This window comes from Triturus cristatus, chromosome 4_1, assembly GCF_964204655.1.
Source record: "Triturus cristatus chromosome 4_1, aTriCri1.1, whole genome shotgun sequence".
In the NCBI taxonomy this organism is placed as follows: Eukaryota; Metazoa; Chordata; class Amphibia; order Caudata; family Salamandridae; genus Triturus; species Triturus cristatus.
Genome location: NC_140585.1, coordinates 178,558,859 through 178,572,709, shown reverse-complemented (window position 1 = coordinate 178,572,709; position 13,851 = coordinate 178,558,859). Strand labels below are relative to the sequence as shown.

At 43.0% G+C, this 13,851-nt stretch overlaps 1 pseudogene; it reads right to left on the bottom strand.

Annotated features, from left to right (window-relative positions):
* Positions 1 to 5,290: 5,290 nt before the first annotated feature.
* Positions 5,291 to 13,851, bottom strand: part of LOC146853858 (uncharacterized) — a 93,972-nt pseudogene continuing 85,411 nt past the window's right edge.

Below are 13,851 nucleotides of genomic sequence, written 5' to 3'. Positions count from 1 at the left end.
TCTTAGTCTGTGAGAGTGAGGGATGAAAAAGATGTAAGTAGAGGTCATTTTGAAGCCTCATTTAGAAATTGGGCTAACATTGTGTCTGCTGCAATGTATGCTTTACCATGCTTATTTTTCACATTGTGCTAAAAAACATCCTACAAATAGTTTAAAGTCCGCATCAGAAATTCTTCAACCCTGCAATATAAAGAGTATTGAAAAATCAGCAATGGGCAAAGCGTGACCTCCTAGTGTGTGACCTTCTCTTTGGATGTGTTTTTTTCTGTGATGTGTCCACACTTGTTTGAATGACGGAGACTTTTACAGCACAGAGGTTCCCACTGAGTAAATGTACTACTTTCGGCTATTTACAAAACCTGAGTATAAAGTTACTCAAAAGTGTAGACTTACATGTCTCCAACCTGTGAGAAAAACGGAGTAGACAAACTTGGAAGTGTAGGTTACTACTGCCAAAATGAAACAGTATGAAGTCCAGCACCACAATCGGCCAACTACTGCAACACCCACATATAGAAAATAACAGAGACACTGAGATGCAACATTCTTCGGTCTTTTTGGCAGCAGAGAGTGATGGATATTTCAAGACTCAGTCAGTGATGGTGGAGAACAAAAATGACAGAGGTGCATGATGAAGAGAGAAAGAGATGGAAGAGCGAAAGTGCAACTGGGTGACATAGAGAGAAAGGAGTAGGCCATGTACTCCCATTGAGAGTTAAATCTAAAATGGCAGAGAAGAAGAATAAAAAGAAAGATAGTTACCTGGTGTCATTGGTGGAAAGATACATTCAATCAGTCAAAAACAGTGTGAAATCTATATGCTGTAGGGCAAGACAAACAAAAGACTAGTTAGGAAAGCATTAAAGCAGGGGCAGGAAATTGAGAACATAGAAGAAACACATTTAATTGTGAGCAAGGAGCACAAACAAAACCCACCCTAAGTGTACATGTTATGATTAGTAACAGGCAGCCGCAGTAAGGCCACAAAAAAAGAATACACTAATTTCTGTTCATATTTAAGTGGGGGAGAAGTCTAGAATACATGGCTGTCATTTAAATGGGCAGATTTCTTGATTTAAAATAGATCACTCTAATTTGATGCTTGCAGTCAAAACAGAGTACTGAAAAAAGAGCTTGTTGTTACGTTTCTATCAAAGGTCTGGTTTTTTTTATGGGTTGAGTTACAAGCAAAATGTATTTCACAACTTGGCAGACACCAAATACGTTATAAGGATGCTAAAAGGGGAAATTCGCATTGCTGCTGCAGAGTATGGGACAGGAGCCGAGAATATGAGGACAATTTGCAAAGAAGAAGTTTACTGTGTGGCAGTCACTGGGGAGGCAGACCAAACACATTTGTCTTGGGTGGTGGAGTGTGGAGCAAGGACGAAATGAGCTGCCCACCGTCCTTTCTGCCCCTGGAGTTGAGTATTAGATAACCCTAGGCACAGCAGAAAGTTCCCTATCTGTCTCAAGCAGCAGTTATTGTCTTAGAGCAGCACAGAACAGATGATAAGGCAGACATCTTATATGAGGGGATTTCCATTACAATCCAAAAGAATAACATCACAATTTGGTGGGACCCTCATCATGCAACATGGCCATACATAAACATCATGGTGGTACTATCCTGACACACATGGATGTTTTTCAAAGAAGGAGAGTGGTCATGGCATGACATACTGGTAAAAGCCAGCAGAAAAATGCTACACGCAAGACAGCTAGCCAATGATGCTTGTAAGGGTGAAACACAAGCAGACCCCAAATTAGCTTGTGCTTAACTGTTGGAAATTGGACTACTGGTTGAGCGGGGTGAAACCCTACTCAAGCAATAACCAAAATGCATGCCATGGTGAAGTCAGAAGCAAACACCAAATGTACCTGTGTTTTACCCTCTAATAGCTTGGCACAAGCAGTAAGGCTTAACTTAGAGGCAATGTGTAAAGGATTTATGCAGCACTTCAAACAGAACAGTAATAAAGTGAAAACACCACACAAGAACAATCGCACACCAATTCAGAAAAATAGAGTACATTTTATTCAATTATTTGACATTAAAACACAAAAGTCAAACCAGTAGAGTTAATGATAAGCAATTTTAAAGGTTTACATAAAAATAATGCCTAAAACCACCAAGCATCAACTGTGTTTATCTGGTCAGACCGGAACGGGACAAAGTCACAAGTTCAGGCTAACCACAAAGGAGTGCAGGCCAGATATAAGGACCAAGTTAGGCCTGCTGAACAAGAGTACCTTAAATCCTGGTTTGCGTAGCATTACAAGATCGAACATCAAAGATGTGGTTCCGAGGAGCTGATCAGCTGCAATGCATAGTCCTGCAATGTCGTTGAGTATGCCGTCAATCAGAGGAATGCGCTGCAAAAGCCTGCATCAAGACTGCATTGTAGAGCGAGGGTTCCGAGGAAGCTGCAGGGCAGTGATTCGAAGTCCTGTGTTATCATTGAGAATACCGTTAATGAGGGAGTCGCGAAGCAAAGCGCTATCTTGAGGATGCGTTGCGCAGTGCAGTTTTGAGTAAGCTGCGGGCTGTGGTGTGTGGTCATGCATTAGAGATGCATAGTGCTGCAGTGGTTCTAAAGCAGAGCTGCAAAGAGACATCATACTGCATCGGTTCTGCTCACAGGACTACAGCTGAGCTGGCAGAGCACCTTCAGGCCCACTTTCAAGGGTCTAGGACAGGGGTAGCAATACTTGGAGTGCTCCCTGCAATCAAGAGTCTAGGTGCTGGTTTTCCAGATGATTAGAGCATTTTCTGTCCCTGAGACTCTTATCAAGAGGCCAGCCAACTAGACCTGGGAGTCCTAGGAGCAAGATGCAGATCTAGTCCTTTTCAGATGGGAAGCAGGGCAACAGAGTAGGAGAGTCTTTCACAGGTTCAGAAGTGTGCTTAGGAGTTGGGTCTGTGGATCCAATATTTATACCTGGTACCAACTTTCAAGTAGGAGAAGGTTCTGGAGGCATCCACACCAAGAGGCACTTGGAATGCCCTTCCTCCCTAACCTAGCCCCAGTTTGCCTAAGGACATATAATAATACTATCAAAACCCTTCATAAGTGTGATGGGCAGTGCCTCTGTGATGTGCAGAGGTGGCAGGTGAAAGCCCCTCCGCCTCATCAAGTTAGAGATGGCCCATCCTGGTAAAACCTATTCCCCCTTTGTCTCTCTGTTTGGTAGTAATACACAAAGACCAACTGCCAGCTACACCTAGTAATGTGACTCAGGAACAGGTTTCAGGCATGCAACTGGTTAGAACAAGATAATGACACATTTCTAAAAGAGGCAATTGCAACTTTAAATTCAACATTATCCTTAAAGAGAGTTTTAAAATACAATTATGTAGAAACCTAGCTCGACCTTCCAACTTGCTCCCAATTGAAAGTTGTCACTTAATAAATGTAAGAAGGAAACCCAATGTTATCCTCTTGGAAAGGTAGGCTTTGCATTAGTGAAAAACACATTGAAGAGCTTTTTGCTAACAGGACTTTTTAAACTATAATGTAAAAATACCCTGTACTCTGCCATCTGGGCTGTTTATGGTCTAAACTAGAGATGACCCATATATATTAAAAGGTAGGTTTCAACCTGGCAAAAGGTTTTGTTTGCCAAGTTGAAATAGTGGTTTAAAGCTGCTCAGACAGGCTGCAGTGGCAGGCCTGAGACATGTTTAATGAACTACGTATGTGATTAGCCGAATGAGTGCAGCAGGTTCACTTGTAGCGTTTAACCTGCTAGCCCTGGGTACATAAAGTACCTCTTTACTAGGGACTTGCAAGTAAATTTAATGTGGCATTTGAGTGTAAGCCAATTCTACCATGTTTAAAGGAGAGAACACAAGTACTTTAGTACCGGTTAGCAGTCTTAAAAGCCAACAAAATACATGTATAGAACTCAGGAGGGAGAAGGCAAACATTTGGGGGATGACCCAGCTGAAATGGTGAAGTCCAAATGCTGCCAATGTTTGCCTACACACAAAAATACAGCCATCTTGAAATTATTAAAAAAAAAAATCCAAAATAGATGGGCCCCACTAATTGCTTCACCAAAACTGGTGCAGTTCAAAAGGGGGTAAGATTCCACCACTTCAGGACAACTAATAGAATATCTTGACCTGTTAGGCTCCCAAAACCCAAACAGAAGTGAGGATTTACCTGGGTCTCACTGGGTACTATAAGAAGTTTGTTAAGGGGGATGACAACCTTGTTCTCACTTTATCTGAAATGATTTCCAAGAAACAGCCCAAGAAGGAAATCTGGACTGTCAGAAAGCTTTTGACACCCTCAAACAGGCTATGTGTACGGCTCCTGTATTCAAGCCCCCTGACTATTCCCAGGAAGTCACTTCTCAAACTGATGTCTCAGAACATGGCATTGGGCAGTCATATAAAAGCTAAATGAGGAGGGCCTATCCCAATCTGTAGCTTTCATCACTAGGATGCCATTTTCTAATTATTAGAAATATTTATAGAGTGCATAGCTACCCTAAGGCATCCCAGCGCTAGTACTAGCAATGGACTTGTCGCAGCAAATTAATGGTTGGGAGAAGCTTCCGAAAGGCCAGCCAATTAAGCTCTAAGTGTAAATGAGGAGGAAGGGCGTTCCACAGTTTGGCAACATTATAAGAAAACGAGCGCCCACCACTTCCCACCTTTTTAACTCTAGGGACTGAGGCTAGACAGAGGTTGTTCGAGTGAAGGCATCTAATAGGACGATAGAGAGAGATGATAGTTTGGTTTATTGATGGTCCTTTACCCCAGAAGGACTTGTGGGTGATGCATAGGGACTTAAATTTAATTCTCTCCATAACAGGCAGCCAATGTAGAGCGTTCAGCGCAGGCTTAGTGGATTGACTGTTGGGGATCTTAAGCAGTATATGTGCTGCACAGTTTTGAACAATGTGCAACTTTGTTGTGTTTGCCCGAGGGGGCCCCCAAGTAAAGGGCATTTCCATAGTCCAGGCGGGTGGGAATCAAAGCCTGGACCATGACTCTCCTGGCCAAAAAAGGAAGGAGAGGAAGAACTTTATGGAGCATTCGAAGGATGCCATTAAAGGTGGCAGCCAGTTTCACCAACTGATGCTGAAAATTAAGGATTCGGTGAAGCCACATGCCCAAGCTTTTCATCTGATTTTTAGTGGCAAGACCAAGACAGTTTGGTCATACTAATCCCAGGTTGAAGATGGGTGGAATTACCCAGAAGCATAAGCTCCGACATTTCTCCGTTAAGTTTCAGGCAGGAGAACTCCATCCACTTAGCAACTTCTCCAAGCATGGTCAGAAACAAGATGAAGAATTCTCCGGATGATTTAAGGCCACAACTAGTTGTGTGTCATCAGCGTAGGTGACTATCTGAATACCATATGGAATAACAATCTGAGCCAAAGGGCTCATGTATACATTAAACAATGAAGGACTCAGGGACGAATCCTGAGGAAAACCACAGCCGAGTGACATACACTTGGACATATCATCTCCTTCAAAGACCTGAAAAGTCCTGTCTTCCAGGAAGGACTGCAGCCAGGTGATAACACCACCAGACACTTCAAAATTCCTGAATCTGTTAATCAAGATGTCACAATGAATTGAGTCGAATGCAAAGCTGAGGTCAGGGAGGATGATAGCCTCTGTGTCTCCTTGGTCAAGAAGTTTCTTGGACTCTTCGACCACCGCAAGAAGAGCAGTTTCTGTGTCCTGCTGGAGCCAAAATCCAGTTCGAGAAGAGTGCAATAAGTAGCAGACGCGGCAGAACCCTGTGTATAGGTGACGCTGCTAGCTGTGTATGTTTCTAATCTACCCTCGGATTTTAACTTTTAGTTTTTAACCTTGATTTTAGAGTTGCACTGATTAGCTGTTCATGCTTATTTATGCTCATGTTCATGCTTTAATTGCACTTTGCACAGTTTACATTTTACTCGTACCTTGACACCACTTCCACGCCCCGGCCGGTCTGACTCGGTAAGTGCCGTTGAGCGGAGGGCATTCTTGGGAGTTGACAGCAAGGGCGGGAAAATTCCGGAGCGGTTAGCGGACTAGCTTCCCTGCTACATTGCTAATTAAACCGATGCCCAAGCGCACGCGCAGCCGGCACGCCAAGGGCAAGCCCTTCTGCGCCCGTCCGTGCATGGTCCGGGCCCAGAGCAACCCCCCCGACCATATTTCATCAGCCCTGGCCATTAAAAGGATATTCTACTCAAGCACTCAACTTAAAAACTACTGTCTGGCATTTAATACACACGCATGCCCTCATACTGAGATAGATTTACTAATGAAGCGTCCCCCCCATCTGTGCATTTAAACTGGATGCCCACTCAAATTTTTCCCTCCTCAGACTCCCCCCAGGCATTTCAATTGGGAAAATATTCATGCAGCGCTCATAAACGCACGATCACTAGCTAAGCATAAATATGAGATATCAGATCTCCTAAAAGACCACAATCTCAATATACTCTTCATCATGGAAACCTGGACTGACCCCTCATCTGGACCTGACCTTAGCTCTGCTACCCCCAATGGTTACCTAGCCCTCAGACAAGATAGACCCATCAAAAGAGGAGGTGGATTAACGATTATCTATCACAATAAATACGCAACCAGGATGGAGACCGTCCCCTATCTGGCCTGTGAAGCTCTTAACTTCTCCATCATGCTTACCCCTTCCCAACCCTTTAAGCGCATTCTACTTTATCGCCAAGCCGGGCCCCAGAGCAGACTTTCTCTCTACCTCGGGCAACATACTGGAGCCCTTAGCAGGCGAACCCTCTTTCACTATTTTAGGTGATTTTAATTTCCACCTTGTAAGCCGCTCAGATAATGACACCAACTCACTACTCTCAGAATTAGAGGCAGTAGGTCTCACGCAAAAGGTGACCAGCCCCATGCACTCTGCTGGTCACACATTAGATGGCCTTTTCTCCAATAATCACTCCATCTCTTTAAAGAATATCTTATCATTGGTTTGGACACACCATTGTGCTGTCCTATTTAATATTCAACCGAATAAAAAAGTTATTGTAAATTCCACCTCACACACACCCACTTTCTTTAAGGGGAATAGCATGGACTTGCAGCTCCTTAAATCGAACCTGCTCGCTACGCAACCAGTCCCTACATCAGATCCTGATCTTGCCTCATCAAACTACTCTGAACGGCTTCACCATGCATTGAATACCTTCGTCCCTTTAAAAAAGGCCTCCAAAAAGTGACACACCCCTTCTGCTCCTTGGTTTTCAGAGGCCCTCAGATTACAGAAACAACTATGTAGAATCTTTGAGAGACACTGGCGGAAAGACTGCAGTAATAATGACAAAACCCGCTACAAAGAGGCACTCACTAAATATAAATTGCTCATTGTGCGGGAGAAAAGTAAACACTACACTGAATAGATAGAATCAGCACAAGATTCTAATTAACAATTACATCAGGTAGTAGCCAAATTATCTGGGCAAGCATCGAATCCTACCACAACCCCTTCATAAGCCCTATGTGACTCCCTTGCCAGCTACTTCTTTGAAAAGGTCAATGACATCTATACCAACTTCGCCTCTCAACCCAAGATAGATGGTCAACTCTTGAATCATGGCACTCTTGAACCCTCGCATTCCCTCTCAGAATTTGATAGCATCTTACCGGACCAGATCATAAACTAATTCCCGTCGTCAAATCAGGATCTGCTACTGACCCCTGCCCACCTGCCATTTTAAAATCCATTTATGATCTCATAGCTCCCAGCCTTCCTAACATCTGTAACGCGATGTTTACGACCGGTATTTATCAGCAGATCTGGAAAAACAGCCATCATCAAACCTTTGTTAAAAAAACATAATCTTGACCTCGCCGACACTAAGAATTATAGACCTATAGCTAGCCTTCTATTCCCAGCTAAAATCTTCGAAAAGGTCATGAACTCCCAACTTTCCAAATACATCGAAGACCACAATCTCCTGAATGACACACAATTTGGTTTCCGCAAGGGCCATGGAACTGAGACTGTGCTTATCAAGGCATCAGAGGAGATTAGAATGATTCTGGATCAGGGAGGTGCTGCTGTTCTTATATTATTGGACCTCTCAGCAGCATTTGACACGGTCGACCATGCTACCTTGATCGACCATGTCACAAACATAGGTATAACACATACAGCCAGAGTCTTCCTCCTTCCTCACTAATTGCACCCAATCAGTGAGTCTCGGCACTTTCAATTCTCCACAATTCACCCTCCCGTGCGGCGTACCACAAGGATCCTCACTAAGCCCGACACTATTTAATATCTATGTGTCGGACTTGGCTAGAGTCATCAAAGCGCACGGGATGGGTCTTAGGTCCTTTGCTGAGGACACACAATTAGTGCTTGCAGTGTGCAATGATGGAGGGGCAGTAGCAACCAATTTCCAGGAAGGCATGTTGGCAATCAGTACTTGGATGGCCAACAATTGCCTAAAACGAAACTCTGAGAAAACAGAGGTAATGATTTTTGGCAAACTGCTGCCAAGCTGGTCCTCCTCCTGGTGGCCATTTTCATTGGGACCCCCTCCGCTCCCGGTATCTAAGGTAAGAAACTTAGGCGTCATATTTGATGACAAGCTGTCCTTCTTACCTCATGTTAACACTGTGGTCTCATCCTCATTCTATAAACTTAGAATGATAAAGAAGCTCTTACCTTTCTTACCACTCAATGCCGGAAAGACCCTAGTAAGCACCTTAGTCATGTCAACCGTTGACTACTGCAATGGTCTCTTCATAAACACACAGAGCAAAATCTTTAAAAATTATATTTGGTCCAGAATTCATCGGCTAGAATCTTATCAGGAATCCCCAAATACAAATCTATCTCTCACATATTGCGACAGTATCACTGGCTCCCGATAAAACATCGCATGAAGTTCAAGGCCCTTTGCATTGCATAAAAAGCATCGTGTGACTCCGGACCTTTGTTCTTGAAGGAGGCCCTGGGTGCCTACATTCCTAATAGGGCTGTACAGTCATCCACAGCCAATTTGCTAAGGGTCCCCCGCACAAAGACAGCCTCTTGGGGTTACAATAGATTTACTGTCGCCACGGCTAAGCTGTGGAATTCTCTTCCAATCCTCATCAAAGCTAGCCCGACCGTACTCACCTTCAGAAAAATGACAAAAACATGGCTATTCAGCCAATAGCCTATAGTCTCTGTTCCTGTTTGCAGTCCTTAGCGCCGAGACACCCACGGGTATTTGCACGCTTTATAAATTGTATAAATAAATTCAATAGTGGGACTCTGAAAACTTAGAAAGAACTGTATTAACATACTTTTCAAGGATCTTGCTAGTCCCCGGAAGGAGGGAAATAGGGCAATAGTTTCCCAAGAGATCGGGGTTTAGATTAGGCTTCTTGAGCAATGCTTTCACCATAGCACATTTCCAGGGTGGTGGTACTAGGCCAGCAGTGATAGATGAGTTAATCAGCTCGAGTATCGCTGGAAGACCTACTCCTGCAGCTTGACTCAGAAAATGGGAGGATGCTGGGTCACTGGGAGAGACAGATTTTACTAGGGCAGAAATGTTTACTAAAGTCCTCATATACATCTCATGAGAAATGAGAAAAGGTGATAGATATATCCTGAATTATTTTGTAAAAGAAGAACTCTGCCAGTTTGTTATGGCATGAGCACCATTACAAGGACCTTCTGGGGAGGATAGCTTGAGAAGATTCTTCACAATACGGAAGGTTTCCCGAGGGGAGCTAGCAGCTAGGTTGATTTTTTCCTCATAGTAAGCTGCTTGTGCCGATTTAACTTTGTATTGGGAAAGTTTAATAGCATCCCTATATTTCTGTTTGGTTAATAAATTGTAATCCCTTCCCCATTTCCTTTCTAGTCTTTTATAGACTTGTTTATACTCACGGAGCTTAGGAGAGTACCACGGAGAAGTGTTATCTCTACATTTTTTGTGAATGCATTTATTAGGGAAAACTAAGTCCAAAGAGGACTCAATCCAATGGTAAAATTTTTTGTTAGCAAAATTTAGGGTTATAATCTAATGTAGGCCTGGTGTCCTCAAGAACTGAGATCCACTGTTCTAGAGGGAGTTTGGACCACATACGTTCTCAACTACTGACCGTGCCAATAGAGGTAGGTAGTCTCAGAGCATCCCAGGACAAAGGAATCAGGAAGTGGTCTGACCAGGGCAAGGGAATGGGATCCCCCACTAGTAACTTGTCATTATTAGTGAAGATTGGGTCAAGTAAGTGAACTTTTTGCTTAATCTGATACCCTAACAGATTTTGTACTAGATCAGAAGCAACTGAGTTAGAGGACTCATCTATCTGTAAATTAAGATCCTCTAACAGCATAAAATTGGAGGGGGAACTGGCCAAAATGACAGAAATTTTAGGTAGAATTTTGAAAAGCAGGAGCAGTGTGCGCTCTCATCTGCGTTCTTTGCATTGGCTTCCGGTGGAAGCTCGATTAAAATTCAAAATTTTGACTATCGCCCACAGTGCTCTCTATGGCCGAGGGCCCACCTATCTACAGAGGAGGTTTTCCTTTTATGTCCCGGTGAGACAGTTGCGCTCCTCCTCACAACTGCTTGCTCAGACCCCCCGGTTCAATCGTCAAAGGCTTGGCGGGAGCTCCATTGTTCGGAAAGCTGCTTTGGCATGGAACACCCTCCCGCTGGCCCTACGTAGCATTCAAGATCTTGTGACTTTTAAGAAAAAGCTCAAAACCTTTCTCTTTTAGTTATGTCTTTTGAAGTTCGACCTCCCCTCAGGCTCGCACCGGAACACTCCTTGGAGTAGCTGTGCGCGCTACAAGTTCAATAATAATAATAATAAAAGTTGTCCATGACCTCCAGGGGGACGATAGATTAAGATACCTGAAAAGGTATGAATAGGTGAAAACATGATTGCAAAAGAAATATTTTCACAATCAGGTAGGGGGTCGGATACAATACAGCATATAAATCGATCTTTAAGTACAATGCAATATCTCCACCTTTCCCTTTTTCGCATTCTTTCCGCTGAATGTAGTACCCAGGGGGGAGGGATTGCACAAGATCAGGATCAGAATCATTGGTAAGCCAAGTTTTGGTTAAAAACAAAGCATCAGGATGTTCTTCTTGTAATAAAATGAAGATTCCTGAGGAGTGTTTAGATAAGGATCTGCAGTGTAATAAAAACATTTTGTACGGTAAAGGGATCTGCGAGTTGTCCTGGTATTTAGGGACGGAACGGAGCTTAAAAGAACAGTAGGAACAAATAGAGTCATCCTTAACTAGGGACATGGAGTATAAACATTTTCCATTGAAAGCATCCCACAGTCGTAAAGGTTGATCTGAGGAGTAAATGGGTTTACCTGCAGAAAAATGGGCAGGGGATATGGCCACTGGCCTCGATCAGGTGGGGACGGGTGCAGACCGGCTTGCCTTTGGCACACCTTCGGCATGCCACTGGCACGCCTGCTGCACGTCTGCACAGCTGATCCCATAAGTAGGGAATGAGCCTGAGAACACTAGAGTGCTAAAAAATGGCATATGTGTGTGTCATGACGGGCTGAAAGTGCGAGTGCAAGAACCCAATGAATAAAAACTGAATCCTGCAGTTTCCCAGGTATAAAGCATAAAAACATACAAATTCAAATGGCAGTATCAATAAGCCCCGACTTCAGAGAACAATACGAAGGTCTTGTTCACCCCCCAAACACAAGTCTATAGTGAGTCTTTCCAGGGAACAGAGGTAGGGAGCTGTTGAAAAGGAATCATTTGCTGTGGTCTTGGCACTGAAGAAACTGAGACCAATACTATTGATTTTGGTGCGGGGAGACATACCCGGCTTGCTCTTATTTCCTGTTTAGCTACCAACTGGCAGCCGAACAAGCTCAGCCATCTTAGCATCCCAAGGAGTCCTTAGTGTGGCAGTTTTTTCAAATGTGGCCAGGTGACAAGAAAGGTTCTGCAAAGGAATTCAGCTGGATGAGCAGAAATAAACAGTATGTTATGAGTACCACAGGCATACGGCGGTGCCACCGATCTATGCATCTGCAAAGGCTTGCTCGGGCAGAGTTGGCTCGTGCTGTAGAGCTAGACAACTCTTTGGGGGCCTCAACATCATTTGCTTCTCGGGATACTATGCCTATGCAGGTTTTTACTGCTTACCTAAATGAAGCACTATCTTACTGCTTATATAAGAAGATCATGTTTTCATCAGAGACAAGCAGGCCTGGCCAGGAAAAGCTTGTTCAAGATCATAAATGTCACCCTAGGCAGTAGCTTTTTTTGTTTTTAGCAGTTTTTTCCTAATGTTCCTCCTTTTTGTTTGAAGGAGAAGTTGTTGGTGTTTGTTTCACACTTCAAGTTGTATGTTTTTGTCCTACCCTATGAAAAAAGCTTTAAAATACAAAGAAATATAAAAAAATAAAAGCACAAACTTTTCTCATAGTTGCTGAAACAAAAACAGCTCTTTTCAGAGCTACCCTATAGTTTAATGATCCATGTTGTTTGTACTATTTCCCTTTTTTTCCCTTTCTAGAATCTCTTGTGAGCCTCTCATCAGCAGCTCTTCCAAGCCTGAAGAAGCTTCCTAATGACAGTCGTGATACTCTTGTGGGAATTTAGCACAGTTTAAAATCCCCAATAGAAAGCCTCCTCCTGTCTAACAAGTAATTGTGTACCACACAAGCAGCAGTTAGTCACAACGTAACCTAGTTTTCTAACTACCAAAAATCCACCCATTACATTTATATTTTTGCCTTTGTCCCTTTTTTCTCTCCACTTGTAGATCCATATTCCTTTTAAAGCTTACTCATTCTACTTAGCACTCCTCATGTGACTGACATCGCCATACTGTACCATGTATTGCCTCCGGATTTTGGGATACAGCTTCACACACTGGGTTAGAATATGCCAATAACTGTTGTATTGACTAGAATCTTGGATGTAAAAACTTGGACATCACTTGGATTGCCCATAGAGGTATGACATAGTATCAATTGTTACCAATGGATGAGAACATTTTGGATTGTGAGCACCCAGAACTGATGATAGCACACTGTGGTGGCAATGACCGAGGCACAATCACAGGGGTTGCACTTGGAATCCAAATGAAGGAGACTTTTTCAACATTGATGTCTCTCTTTCCTCACACTGCCTTTTTATATTCTAATATACGTCAAATGCAAACATGGCAGTGGTCCAAAGACGTTTCCCGTAAGATTAACAAGTCCCAGAAGAATGTTAGTAAAACGATTTCTGCATTTCTTCATTACCATGGCACTTCGCTGCAGAAGGAAACATGATCTTACTTAATAACATCAAGGAATGCATCCAGTTCTATGTGTAATTGAAATTTGCACACTATTAGTACAAATGCTCTTGTCAGAGCCTTTGTGATAACAACAACATTATGTGATTCTTTCATGTTATAAACTTCCTTTTTTTGACTTTGGCGAGATGCTCGCAAGCCAAAACATTTAACCTATATTTCATGAATAATAGCTATTTATTGTAGGCTGTGTGTATTAGAATGTACTAACACACATGTCTCTGCACTGAAACCTCTTTCTTGAGAAAGATTTTCTGTAAGCCCTACTTCATTTTTTTTATTATTTACAATACAGCAAGAGTCTTGCAAGATCGTAAAAGTTTGTGAGGGTGCATTTTATACTTTTCTTCATTGCAGTACATTCACCTTATAGTCCCCACTAGTAGGGTTTGGAGAGAAAGTAGCCTCTCCACTGACACCTTTTCACTCTATGACATGAGTTCATAGTAGGGTGTGAGGAGATAATGAGCTGTACACTGACACCTCTATCAGCACACCAACTCTGTATAGTAGGGTGTGGAGAGTGAATGGACTCTCTGCTGAAA